This window comes from Uranotaenia lowii, chromosome 3 (genome assembly GCF_029784155.1).
Source record: "Uranotaenia lowii strain MFRU-FL chromosome 3, ASM2978415v1, whole genome shotgun sequence".
In the NCBI taxonomy this organism is placed as follows: Eukaryota; Metazoa; Arthropoda; class Insecta; order Diptera; family Culicidae; genus Uranotaenia; species Uranotaenia lowii.
The window spans coordinates 177,537,886-177,549,554 of NC_073693.1; positions in this window are offsets into that span (position 1 = coordinate 177,537,886).

Sequence of the window (11,669 nt, forward strand, 5' to 3'; positions counted from 1 at the left end):
GAGTACCTCAAAGCGCTCAATGTTTGGATTTATATACCCTTATAAAAAAAAACCTTAAGTTCCTAGGAGAAATCTTTTGAACTTTAATTCATATTCCATCAAGACAAGCATTCTCTTGTAGGAGTATTATGCTAGATTTTATTGATGAGCTCTAGTTTTGGTGTTATGGCAGTTCAAAGATAAAATAGTACGAAACTTTTCGTTACACAATTCAATAGACGCTCTATAATAATGTCTGGCCTCACTGGAGATCTTTTTGAGTTTTCAATTTTCAAGACCTTAACTCATTCAGCAACTTTGTTTAGGAACGCAAAAAGTTTTGACATATGCATTATATGTAAGATATTAAAGATTCACTTTCAGTGTTTTATGCCATATTTTGCTCTACCGAACGGCAGAAAACAAAATTGTGGACTTAAAGAAGGTTGATTCTTGATAAGAAATCTGTAGTTTGATTAACTTAGTACTATGTACAGTACAGTAATACTCTAGTGTTGCTTTTTCCCACGGGGTCTCGTATAGATTGGTATAGATAAAAAGTACCTAAACCTAGTGTTAGATAAAAAAAAAATCACCTTTTTGAGTCACCAACGCTTGTTAAAAAAAAGCATAATGGTTCTGCATACAATTTTGGGTATAAAATTTGTAAATTTTTAATAAAGTTTGTTCCTCACTATAAAAACTTAAAAAATTAAAGTTGTATAACAGTTGTAGTATAGTTGTATAAACGTACGACCCTATCCCACAAAATAAGTGTAAAAATTCCTACGACCTATTGGAACCGATTTTTGCTTTTTTTTTGGCTGAGCCATCAAATGTCTCCAAACACACCAAAGAGAACTATCAAAACAAAACCGGGAAAATAACTAAATTTTGAACAGGTCTTATGAAATAATTGGCATATTTCAAGAAAATCGTTGTTGATGTTTCGCAACACATGTCATATTGCATAGTTAAAAAATATCTCAACCTTTTCGCTTTTTCCTTCGAACTTGCTAGGAGTACCGTAATCCGGGGTAATATTGATCACTTTTTTCAATATATTTCGATTATTTTTTCTGTTAAGGGGAATGTGGCATGTTCTATATTTTTAAAACCAGTACTGGACTCCTATGAAAGTAGAACATGGATGCGGAAAATTATTAGACCTCTTTTAATTTGATTAAAAAATCGTTTTCGCCTCTGTTCAGAATATGATGGTTTGGGGTGACATTGATCAGTCTCTATTCTGACGGTTTTAACGAGTTTTTTAGAACATAAAGGATACAAAACATCTTAATAATATTCAAAAATGCTTGTTCATCAATTTAACCTTGATTGTTAACGTATTATATTAAAAATATTTATAATCAAAAAAAAACTATGATGCTGCCTACATTTAGGGGCAAAAATAATTATAATTGCTTAATAGTTTGAATTTCAAAATACAAATGAAATTTTACCTTCACACATTCCCCTAGGCCCTCCCACTATTTCCATTTTCATTTTTTCTTCAAAGTTAACGATTTGATAGGGTTCCTATCCATTTTTCCAATACGGGCTTACTCTTGGAAAAAGTCCTTATTTTTAAAATATCAAAAATTGATCATTAAATTATCATAAAAATAGTACTCCAACTGTTCATATACAAAGAAGAACAGTTGTTCTTTCACATTAAACAACCCGTTTGCTTCTAAATGCTTTTTGGTATCATAAGAAGAGCTCTTTGATTGCGAGCCTTAGAAAAATAGATATTTTAAGATTTTGAAATAAGATTTTTTACTAACAGAAAAAAATTTACAATACATACCAAATTATGCCTATTTGATACTCAATTCATAGGCTTTCAAACGTAGAAAACAGATTTCCAAAAATTAAAACTAACGACTGAGTTATTGATGATTATGTGGAAAAGATTACTGTTGGTCAAATTTACCCCGGTGATCAATGTTACTCCGTTTTACGGTACTAATGAACAATTGGATGCAAAAGTGATCCTATGTATGTATATGTATTAGAGTGCCCCAAATGACCCAACTTTTGAAAAAGTTATGCGCTGCAGGCTAAAATTGATACTAGGTAGGGGAAAACTGTACAATACGCACCAGTTAAGCATAATCGCTATTTACAACGATACCAATCATCTAAGAACCAAATTGAAAGTTTACGACGTTTCAGAGATTAGATTGACGTATCAAAAAGAAAAAAAAAATGATAAAAACACGATATCGATTATATTTTGGTAAAAAACTTAATCAGCCAGAAAACAAACCGCGGGATAGAACGCCAAAACTAGTGGACAGAACGCACCATACCGAAAGGGTGGTAAGAAATGAAAAAATGATTATAAGGAATGTAATGATTGAAACATAAAATGTTTAGTTACATATTCATCGTATTTTTGTAAACTAACCATACTTTGGCAAAAACAACATTTAGTAACGCTAAACTTATCGAAAATTTTGCTTTTTAAAATACACTTTTTATAGCCTTATAGGTAAAACGCCTTCAGGTAGGCAACGAACTTCAATTTCTTGACTGATATCACGGCAAACATGGCGGCAGATAATTTTTTCGAGTCGAATATTGATTTTAACTCGAACAAGGACGAAATTTGTTAGAATTATGTATTTTTTTTTTAATAATTCGTTTATTTGAAACGGCTCAAACCTTTAAGTATTACGGAGCCAAGGTTCCGCTTTTTTATAACACCATACATCGATTGCTTAAATCTATTTCACAAAGTATTTGTACACTGTTATCCGTTGTAGTTTGCCCAGTTAGTTAGTTTTGAGGATTTAGATTTTTGTATTTACAGTTCGTCATTTAAAGCTACTATAGTCAAAAAAAGAAAACGAGAAGAGATAGTTAAACACGAAGATCTATAGATTTAAGATAAAGGTACAATTCGAACATGTAGTCTAGGTCTACCGCAGCCAACACATCCCTCACAGGAACGTAAGGTAGTTTAGCTCGGGCCCGAAGGGAAGCTATCAAATTCGCTCTGGCGGTAAGATGGTCCTCAAAAGACCAAACAATATGCTCGATGTCGTGGTAACCTTGGCCACAACCACATAAATTGCTTCCAGCGAGATTCACACGAAAGAGTAACGCGTCTAAGGAACAATGATTGGACATGAGGCGGGAAAATGTTTTAATAAAACCCGACTCAGGTTCAATATAGAATTATGTATTGTTATCGTAATTTGCGAGTTAGCAAATAAAAAGAGTGACATTTTATTTTGATATGCGGGTTTTCTCAAAAGTTAACAGCATTCAAAATTTGAACGTAAATAACGTGGTCTTGTGGGCATTCTGCCCCAATTTTGTAATGATTGATTTTAGTTAAAGTTTGTATGAAGTTAGTAAAATACAACAAAACATTCATTTATAGTCTTCCGAAAGTGCATGCGAGTGGAAAAATTATAATCTGTAGTTTCATCAGATTCCCCATGCCAGTTTACCATAAAACCTTAAATGTGAACCATGAAAAATAACAGGTTTCACGCTGATTCCATTAATCCTTCTGTTTCTACGAACTAAAGTCGTTTTTGTGAACTTTTCATCTAATAAATGATGAAAAAGCTTGTTAGCTACAATATAAATGAAGAAAAACATCATTCGAAGCCATAGGTTAGTGTATTTTTTAGAAAGGATGACATGAGCCATCTTACCCCGCTGGTGCGTCTTGTACAGTTTTCCCCTACAAGATCTCATGCCAAATTTGGGCCAGTACGGACCACGGGAAGGGATCGCTCAACGAGCCTGAAGTTTTTATGGGATTTTGAAACATTTTGTTCGGGAGAAACATGAAAACCTAGTTTTTCATCAATAGCTTTGGTCTCCTCTAGCCGATTTCTGTTGAATATGGGTTTTCTTAAATCTCAATTTATGACAAATATATTTATCTCAAAAATGGGCTATCACTTTTAAGGATGGTATTCATCACTGATAATGAGGCGTTAAAATGTCCGCCCAGCCCGACTGAACCAGTCAATTTGAAAAACATGTCACTTGGTCAAATACCGACAGATTTCAACCATTTTGCAGATTGAAAAATCGTTAAATTTTTCAAATATTTGTTTTTGGATAGTATTTACATGATAGTTTTGAGAGTAGTTCAGGTAGTAAAGAGTTGGATTACTTCATCGTCAGTTCTTTTTTCATCATATCTTTTAGGGAAAATTACCCTCTAAAACATAATTTTTCCTCTGAAAATTCAAAGAAGTCTAGTTTTAAGATTATGAAAAACTTTTGTTCAACGAAAAAGTTTATCGTTGTGGGAAATTTTTTTGAATAATTTTTACAAAAATTGCATAACTACAGGGGAAAGACCACCTCGGATTATACGAATTGCATTAACAATCCCTATCGTTTTGCTCTTATATTGCATATCATACAGGCGCATAGCTCGGTAAATACATAGATTTTATAATGCTATTTAATCGACGTTTTTCGATAAGTTTAGACTTTAAACTCGCCGAAAATCGTCAGCATAGCAATAACTATGTATCACAGTGCCCCACTTTACATGGATTTTGTCTAAAAATAGAGATTCGGAAAGCGTGGAAGCTCGGATAAGCGGGGTTAAACTGTTATTAAAACACAAAAACTAAACCCTTACGAAGCTGAAGCTGAAAATAAAACTATCACTTAAAGTCAATCGTTTCCTTCCAAAAGCTTTCATTTCTTCAACAGAACTATTTGGTGTTGGTCTTAAGAAATACACACGCTCCTTGTTTTAAACTCAAAATTAAGTAGTTTTGGTTCAAAACAGCACTTCAGTTGCAGCCCTCAACTTTGAGTAAGACTGAGCAAACGCAAAAACTAAGTTCTGACTGGCATACTCAAACCTAAGTTCGAAAGCGAGTTCCATTTTTTTAACTTTCTTTATGCCTTTATTCGTAGTTACCCAAAATGTAGTTCTCGCAGCCGAACTCGCTAAGTGCTTTCAGTTCAACACACGCGAGGAGGGTTCAATTTTTAGTTCATTAGATCGATCTCAGTTTTGCTCCTTCGCCGAAGGAAAAATGGGATTAGTTTGAGTTCGCTGTTCGAACTTCCTTTTGAACCATCGCAAGGAGGAAAAAAGGAACTCAACTTTAGTTCATACAATCGAACTATGATTTGACCACGGTCAAACAGCACTTCAGTGGCAGCCCTCAGCTTTGAGTTTGATTGGGCAATAGCGAAACTAAGTTCTGACAAGCATACTCAAAACTAAGTTCAAAAGCGAGTACCATTTTTTGAACTGTTTTTTATGCCCTTGTTCGTAACTACCTGAAATGCGGCTCGGCAAAAATGGCACGAATGGGATTAGTTTTGAGTTCGCAGTTCGAACTCCATTTTGAACAATCGCGAGGAGGAAAAAGGGTACTTAACTTTAAGTTCATAGAATCGAACTATGTTTTGAACCTCGGTCGTACTTAATTTTGAGTTTAAAAAAAGGAGCGTGCATGCAATACAATATAATACATATCAAGAAACAAATAAAAAATTGTTGAATTGAAACCAAATTTCACTTATTTGAGGTTATGGTGTTTCAGCTTTCAAACGTACAAAACTCAAGGCATAGTTATTGAAAAAAAAAATCATGTTGATGAATGTTACTTCGGAGATCAAAACGGGGGTTTTGCGATACCCTGAGTTATTGCGATAAAACAGTTGAAATAACATTTTCAGATTGGCCGGTTTTGTTCGAGGTTGTTTGAAAATTTACTGCGGAATGTTGAAGAGGTCCGGCTTTGTCGTCCGGAATTTGCCTGGATTTATTCTTATTATTTGCCAAATCAAACAAAAAACTTAAATTTATTTTTGATATTTGCGTTCAAAGCAAAATGTTTTTTTTTATGAGCAGGGAAAAGCCCGAAGTTTCGTGCAACTTTCATCAAAATAATAATCAACCATTTTTGGTAGCATGAAAAATTTGCAATTTGAACGTAGTTTATAAGCTTCGATTTAAAAAAAATTAAGTGTTTTTCATTTCCCTTAACGAGATTAGACCTGATGTTCACCGGAAATCGGGGTGATGTTTTGAAATCAAATGCCAAGATTTTCCCAGATTTTGAGATAAAATTGCCCATTTTTCTGGCCTGAGTACGTGCAAGAAAAGAAAGATTGAAATTTCTACGTCAAAGTGAGTATCGTCAAACGGGGTATCATGCAACAGCAGGGTTAGATGCAACATTTGTATACCAGTAATAAAGTAATCATTGAATGATAACAAATTGATGATGACATAGTTTTCAACATCGTGAAAGAGTTTTTCAAAGTTTTTGATTGTCATAAAAAAATTAAAAAACCGAGCAATAAATGTTCAAATTTTTACATTTTTCGATGCCTTTAAAAACTTTACCTAGTATGCCGGATTGGCTTAATGATATCACCTACAAACTTTATATTGCTTCCATTATTCTATACCAACACTGTTGGTGTATAAATATTTTTCGGACAATCACCAATTTTTTTTTAAATAAATTTTTTATAACTCCGGTCGCTGTCTGGGGCAAAATTCAAATCAGATCTTAATCTCATAAATCGCGTTTCCATATGCTGGGATATGATTATTTTGCTTCATGCGTTTGTTAACATCAAAATTTCATCCATCCTAAGATTTATTTTCATGATTTAAGTTAATAGAATATTTTGTAGAATTTTTTACCCCTAAATGTATGCAGCAGATTAACACTTTTTTCTTTGAAAACATTTTTGACAGAAAAAAATTAAAATTTAATTCGAACAAAACCAAAATTTACTGAAATTGGTGTTTTATGCGTTATGACATCACAAGTATATCAAAAACCATAAATTTTCAAACATTTTCATTTTATTTTTCATTCAATACAAAGTTTGTTTCAACTTGATACCCGTTTTTCTTAGTAGGGCGAAAATCGTATGTTTTAAGAGAATTAAAAATAACTGGCGAAACCAATAGTTTTTCTAACTACGTTAATTTGATGCTCCATCAACCTTAAAACTGTTGATGTACAAGCGGTATGCTTATCTGTGGACATTAAGTTTTAAGAAGCCTTTGAAGTTGAAAAGTGTTGCATGATGCCCCAGTTGACGGTATGTATTTAACTCTAAACTAAAAGAAGATATTGTTGCAAAATACATTTTATTTCGAACCACGACTAACTCTTCGAATAGTCATTATAAGCCACTTCTGAAAGCTGGACGAACGTGAATTACCGTAAACCGTAGTGAAAAGGGCAAACGGAAGAAAATGATGATTCTAGATGTTTAAGTCATTAAGTGAAATATGATCAATTATTTTTATTCGTATTCAACAACACCGAAAACATTTCCTAGAGTTAAAGATGTAAAAGTGTAAGATTTCATGGAATGAACATAAATCAGTTATGCACGAACAGTCTTTGATGTATGTATGTATGTATGTAGATAATCCACCATGGGTGCACGGATTCACCGCAGTTTCGCCAACGCATGCGCTAAATTGCATCCTTTAGATTAATATTTCGGCGAATCTGTAATGCAAATTACCGCATACCCGACACCATGGCTTCGTATGAACTGTTGTGGCGTGAATGTTTAACGTGTATGTGATAGTTTTATATGAGTGAATGAGTCAATCAACTACACAGCCGTTTTAAAATTCATCACATTTAACATGCAATGAATCTTCGACAGGTATTCCGCATACGTGTAGATACCTGCCCAGCTGGCACCTGATTGGTCATTCTATTATTTATATATCAAATAAATCATTTAAAATGGAAATATAGCAAATCAATCTTACCATACAACACCATAATCAAAATCTTACCATTCCATTGAACCCAAATCTTACCTTAAGTTGAATGCTCAATACCGTTTAACGACCTTTTTCCAGTTTCTAAAAAATACTTACAAAGAATTAACATAGATAAAAAAATAAGATATAAAAAATGATCAATCATGCTCGCGAGATAAAATGGATTAAATATTGCTCGAAATGCTAAATCAAAACAGAAAAAAAGACAGTATAATAAGTATGAAATTCTTAAAATTCCAAAAAAGTATCAACATTCATTGATTCCTAAGACGCAATACGCAAATCTATTTTTTGAACGTATATTAGTTACTCCATTAATATTTGGGAGGCTTGAATCAATTTAGTCTAGGGAAATACAAAAACATAAGAGCAAAACATTCCATCTTCAAAATGTAACTATGTTGGTGAAAAAACAAATAAATGATTGATATTCCTACCGCTCCTCATGCCAAACGAACAACCAGCAGTCGGCATTCGCTTACCAATTATGCTCACATTGTACGGTAATCTAGAGACTAGTCAATTAATGCCTAGAATTTTCCACATAGCAAGTTGCTTCAACAAAAATCACGAATCCCATTACTTCTGCCGAGCATCTCAATGAAACCTAATCGATAATGACATTGTAGCATAATTGAACACCGCTACTGCTCGGGAAAGTCGGCCCAATCTCTCTTCCTCGCCACCCACTTTGAGAACATCAAAATCTCCAAAAAGCTTGATGGTTAGGAATCAGACCCTCCGCCCCCGTTCCCATGGCAACGCATGTTTACTGTCAGTGAATCACTGCGTGGTAGAGCTAAAGCTAAAATAAGTCTGATCAAAGAATACAAGAGCGAAAGAGAAAAGAGAGAAATAATTCAAATAATTAGAACGTCCTCACTGCTTGCTTTGTTTTTGACTATCATTTTCAGCAACGCGTCCGAACTTGATTGTGCATGTCCCGTCGTCAGATCCTATGTTCTCAGCATTTTCAAACCACCAATTGATTTCCAAAATTTTATTGAAGTCCCATCAAACTACATCTTCCTTGATCTCTTCGTTCACTTTCCTAGTAACCACATTTCATAACACCGTAGCGCGAGAATTTGTTGGAAAAAAAATATTCCACGGATCTCCGAAAGGAGAAAAAAACGACCCCCACATATGTAGCATTAGAACAATCATTATTTGGCCATAAAACGAAGTATCAGAACTCTAATATTCATAAGAGTTAGCTTCAAATAATTCACTGAATATTCCTTCTTTTTTAACATCTACTAAACAACACTTTAGATTCTTTAATTTTTGTTTCACTTAACGCAATTTTCTATGCTACATAAGCTGTAACCACCGACACACCGGAGAGACAAACAAGCAAACTGAACCGTACGCGACCAAAGCTAGATAGGGACTGGAGTGACTACCCTCCTATGTGTTGTAGACTTAAAAACCTCCACTCGCCTGGTTGAAGACCATCAACTCCTCTGACCTTCCAGGAACTGTCGAGGCTTTTCCGTAAGAACAAGGTAAATACTTGGTTGGCTAGACCCTTCTATGGATCAAATCCAACATCTTTTGATCTCATGTATACAATTTTAAGACATGCCTTAATCGAATCAAACTAATAAGGAAATCAGTGCCTTTGAATATGCAACTTGTGTCCAAAGGCGCACTGCTTGATGTAAACACACCATCAAAATAATATCAATCCTTCCATATATAATCAAGACAACTGGATAAGACAAATAGGTATTCTTCTATTCATGGTCAATTCTTGAACGTTAGACTTCAACCCTATTTCCAACCATTCTGCCGTTTGGCTACTGTTTTTTTTTTTTATACCTCATGCTAAGAAAATGATTCTTCGTGCACTCTCCTCAAATGAGGCCTCCACAAAAACCGTTAAGTTTAAAGTTTATGTTGCATTCTCAGTTTTTTTCTTTTAACCACACCCGCCCCAACATATTGCTCCGAACATGGGATTTACCTCTATTTTTAACACTGACCACATTTCCAATTCATCGGCCGTGACACGAACAAACGCATTCAGGAAGTGTTTCTATTTATATCGCGACATCTACGTTTGAGAATTGAAACCATTTTACTGATTATTCAGTAATACACACTGTTACACATTTTTTAATAATTCAACTGCTTATTCATGTTTTTTTTTACTCAAAGGAAGCAGGGCGGAAGGAAGTTTTCTGTTTAATTGTTTTTAAATAAATTGTGGTTCATCCTTTATATAACTTAGCATTGTCTATCATGGCTCTATTTTGTTCTAAGAATCCCCAATAGTGTATAGTATAGCTGAAAAGAAAAAAAACTAAAATATTGACGCAGAAGCAAAAATCCAAAGGATTACGATTTCTTTCCATTTTCAAACTAAAATATCATTCTACTTACCGTTAGTATAAACTGGATGCTCATTCTCAACCAACTCCCCTCGAACCGATTGCACTGCTCTTCTAGAGAGTTTTCAAATTTGAAACTATGTAGCCAAGACACACTAACAATTACATGTAGCGCAACCTGGTGATGTTTTAGCCCTTTTTCGACACGGCGCTTTTACGTTCCGATTGATTTCGTTGGTCCGGAAAGGAATGGAGAATTCATAATTAAAGAAAATGTTAACACACCCACTTCAAACAACCCTAGGCCTATTGAAAAACAAGGTAAGACTATGCATGATAGCATGTCGTCTAAAAAATTTATTTATGACAGTATTTTTTTCCACGGAACTGCGAGTGGACATTTTCCGACGAAGATACACACTGTTCACAATTCTTACGATCGATAATTACCTATTTTAACAGGCTGAATTAAATAAACTTTCTATACTTTCCACTATCTGTTGTCCGCCGCGTTATTTTAAAGAAAAATTTAAGCATTACCTTGTTATTCTCGGGTCCAGGGCAGTACACGGTGATAACGATACTCTCACCGATTGCTCCGCTTGGAGTTAGAGTGCAGTAATAAAATGAATCACTGGGGTAACAGTCGTGGCCAAAGACCTGGCCGATCGAACAATTTGAAATACTTGCTGGAAGCGCGATGTATCCCAACGACGACGCCATTGTGGTGAATCCACTTTTATTTTAACCCGATCTGTGCCGTTTTTCTTTCTCGTTCTACACCACGGATTACGGAACGTCATTCACTCGCAGAACTCGTTAAGAGAATGGTTATGCACGAACAGTCTTTGATAGAGATAAAAGGTAAAGTTCGAATTAGAAAACATACATCTTTGGAATTAAAATTGTAGCCTGAAAGTTTGCAAAGAACAGCCTTAACCGTAAACTTTCAGTTCATGTTCTAAGCTAATATTAACCACTTCAAGTTCAATACTTGGCTTCAAAAGTGATTATTCTGGGTAAGATTTTTAATGTCAAATGAAATAAAATAAATGAATGACATGAGGGGATTTTGAAATATTTTTTTAAATTATAAAACGAACGAAATAAAATTTAACACGCGTTTATTTTAGTATCGTCTGAAACAGGTCAGCCAAGTTCCGGCGAAGTAGTATTGAAGTTAAAATCGAGATCAATCAACAGTCATTGCTGGTGATAAGACGATAAAATGAGTGGTATGTAATTGAAAGTTTCAAATTATCTTGTCCGCTGCTCCTGCAATTTGTGATCAGTCAATCAGTCTTCTTTTATTGGTTGAGTTGCATTGTCATAATTTCTGTAATGGACTCCAGAAACTTGATTACGTATGGTGACGATGGGAGTAATTCTAAAAATAACGATTCAGCTCAAAAAACTATCTTACCCGTTTCTGGAAATCCGTTGGAGTACGTGTTGGAACTCGTGTTATTCGACATGATAACCTTAAATTTCTCATTTGTCTTTGCATCAACAGATCTGTCCGTGCGTTAGAAATCTTAATAATTTGCTCCATTTGCCAAAATCGCTTGCATAAACCGAAA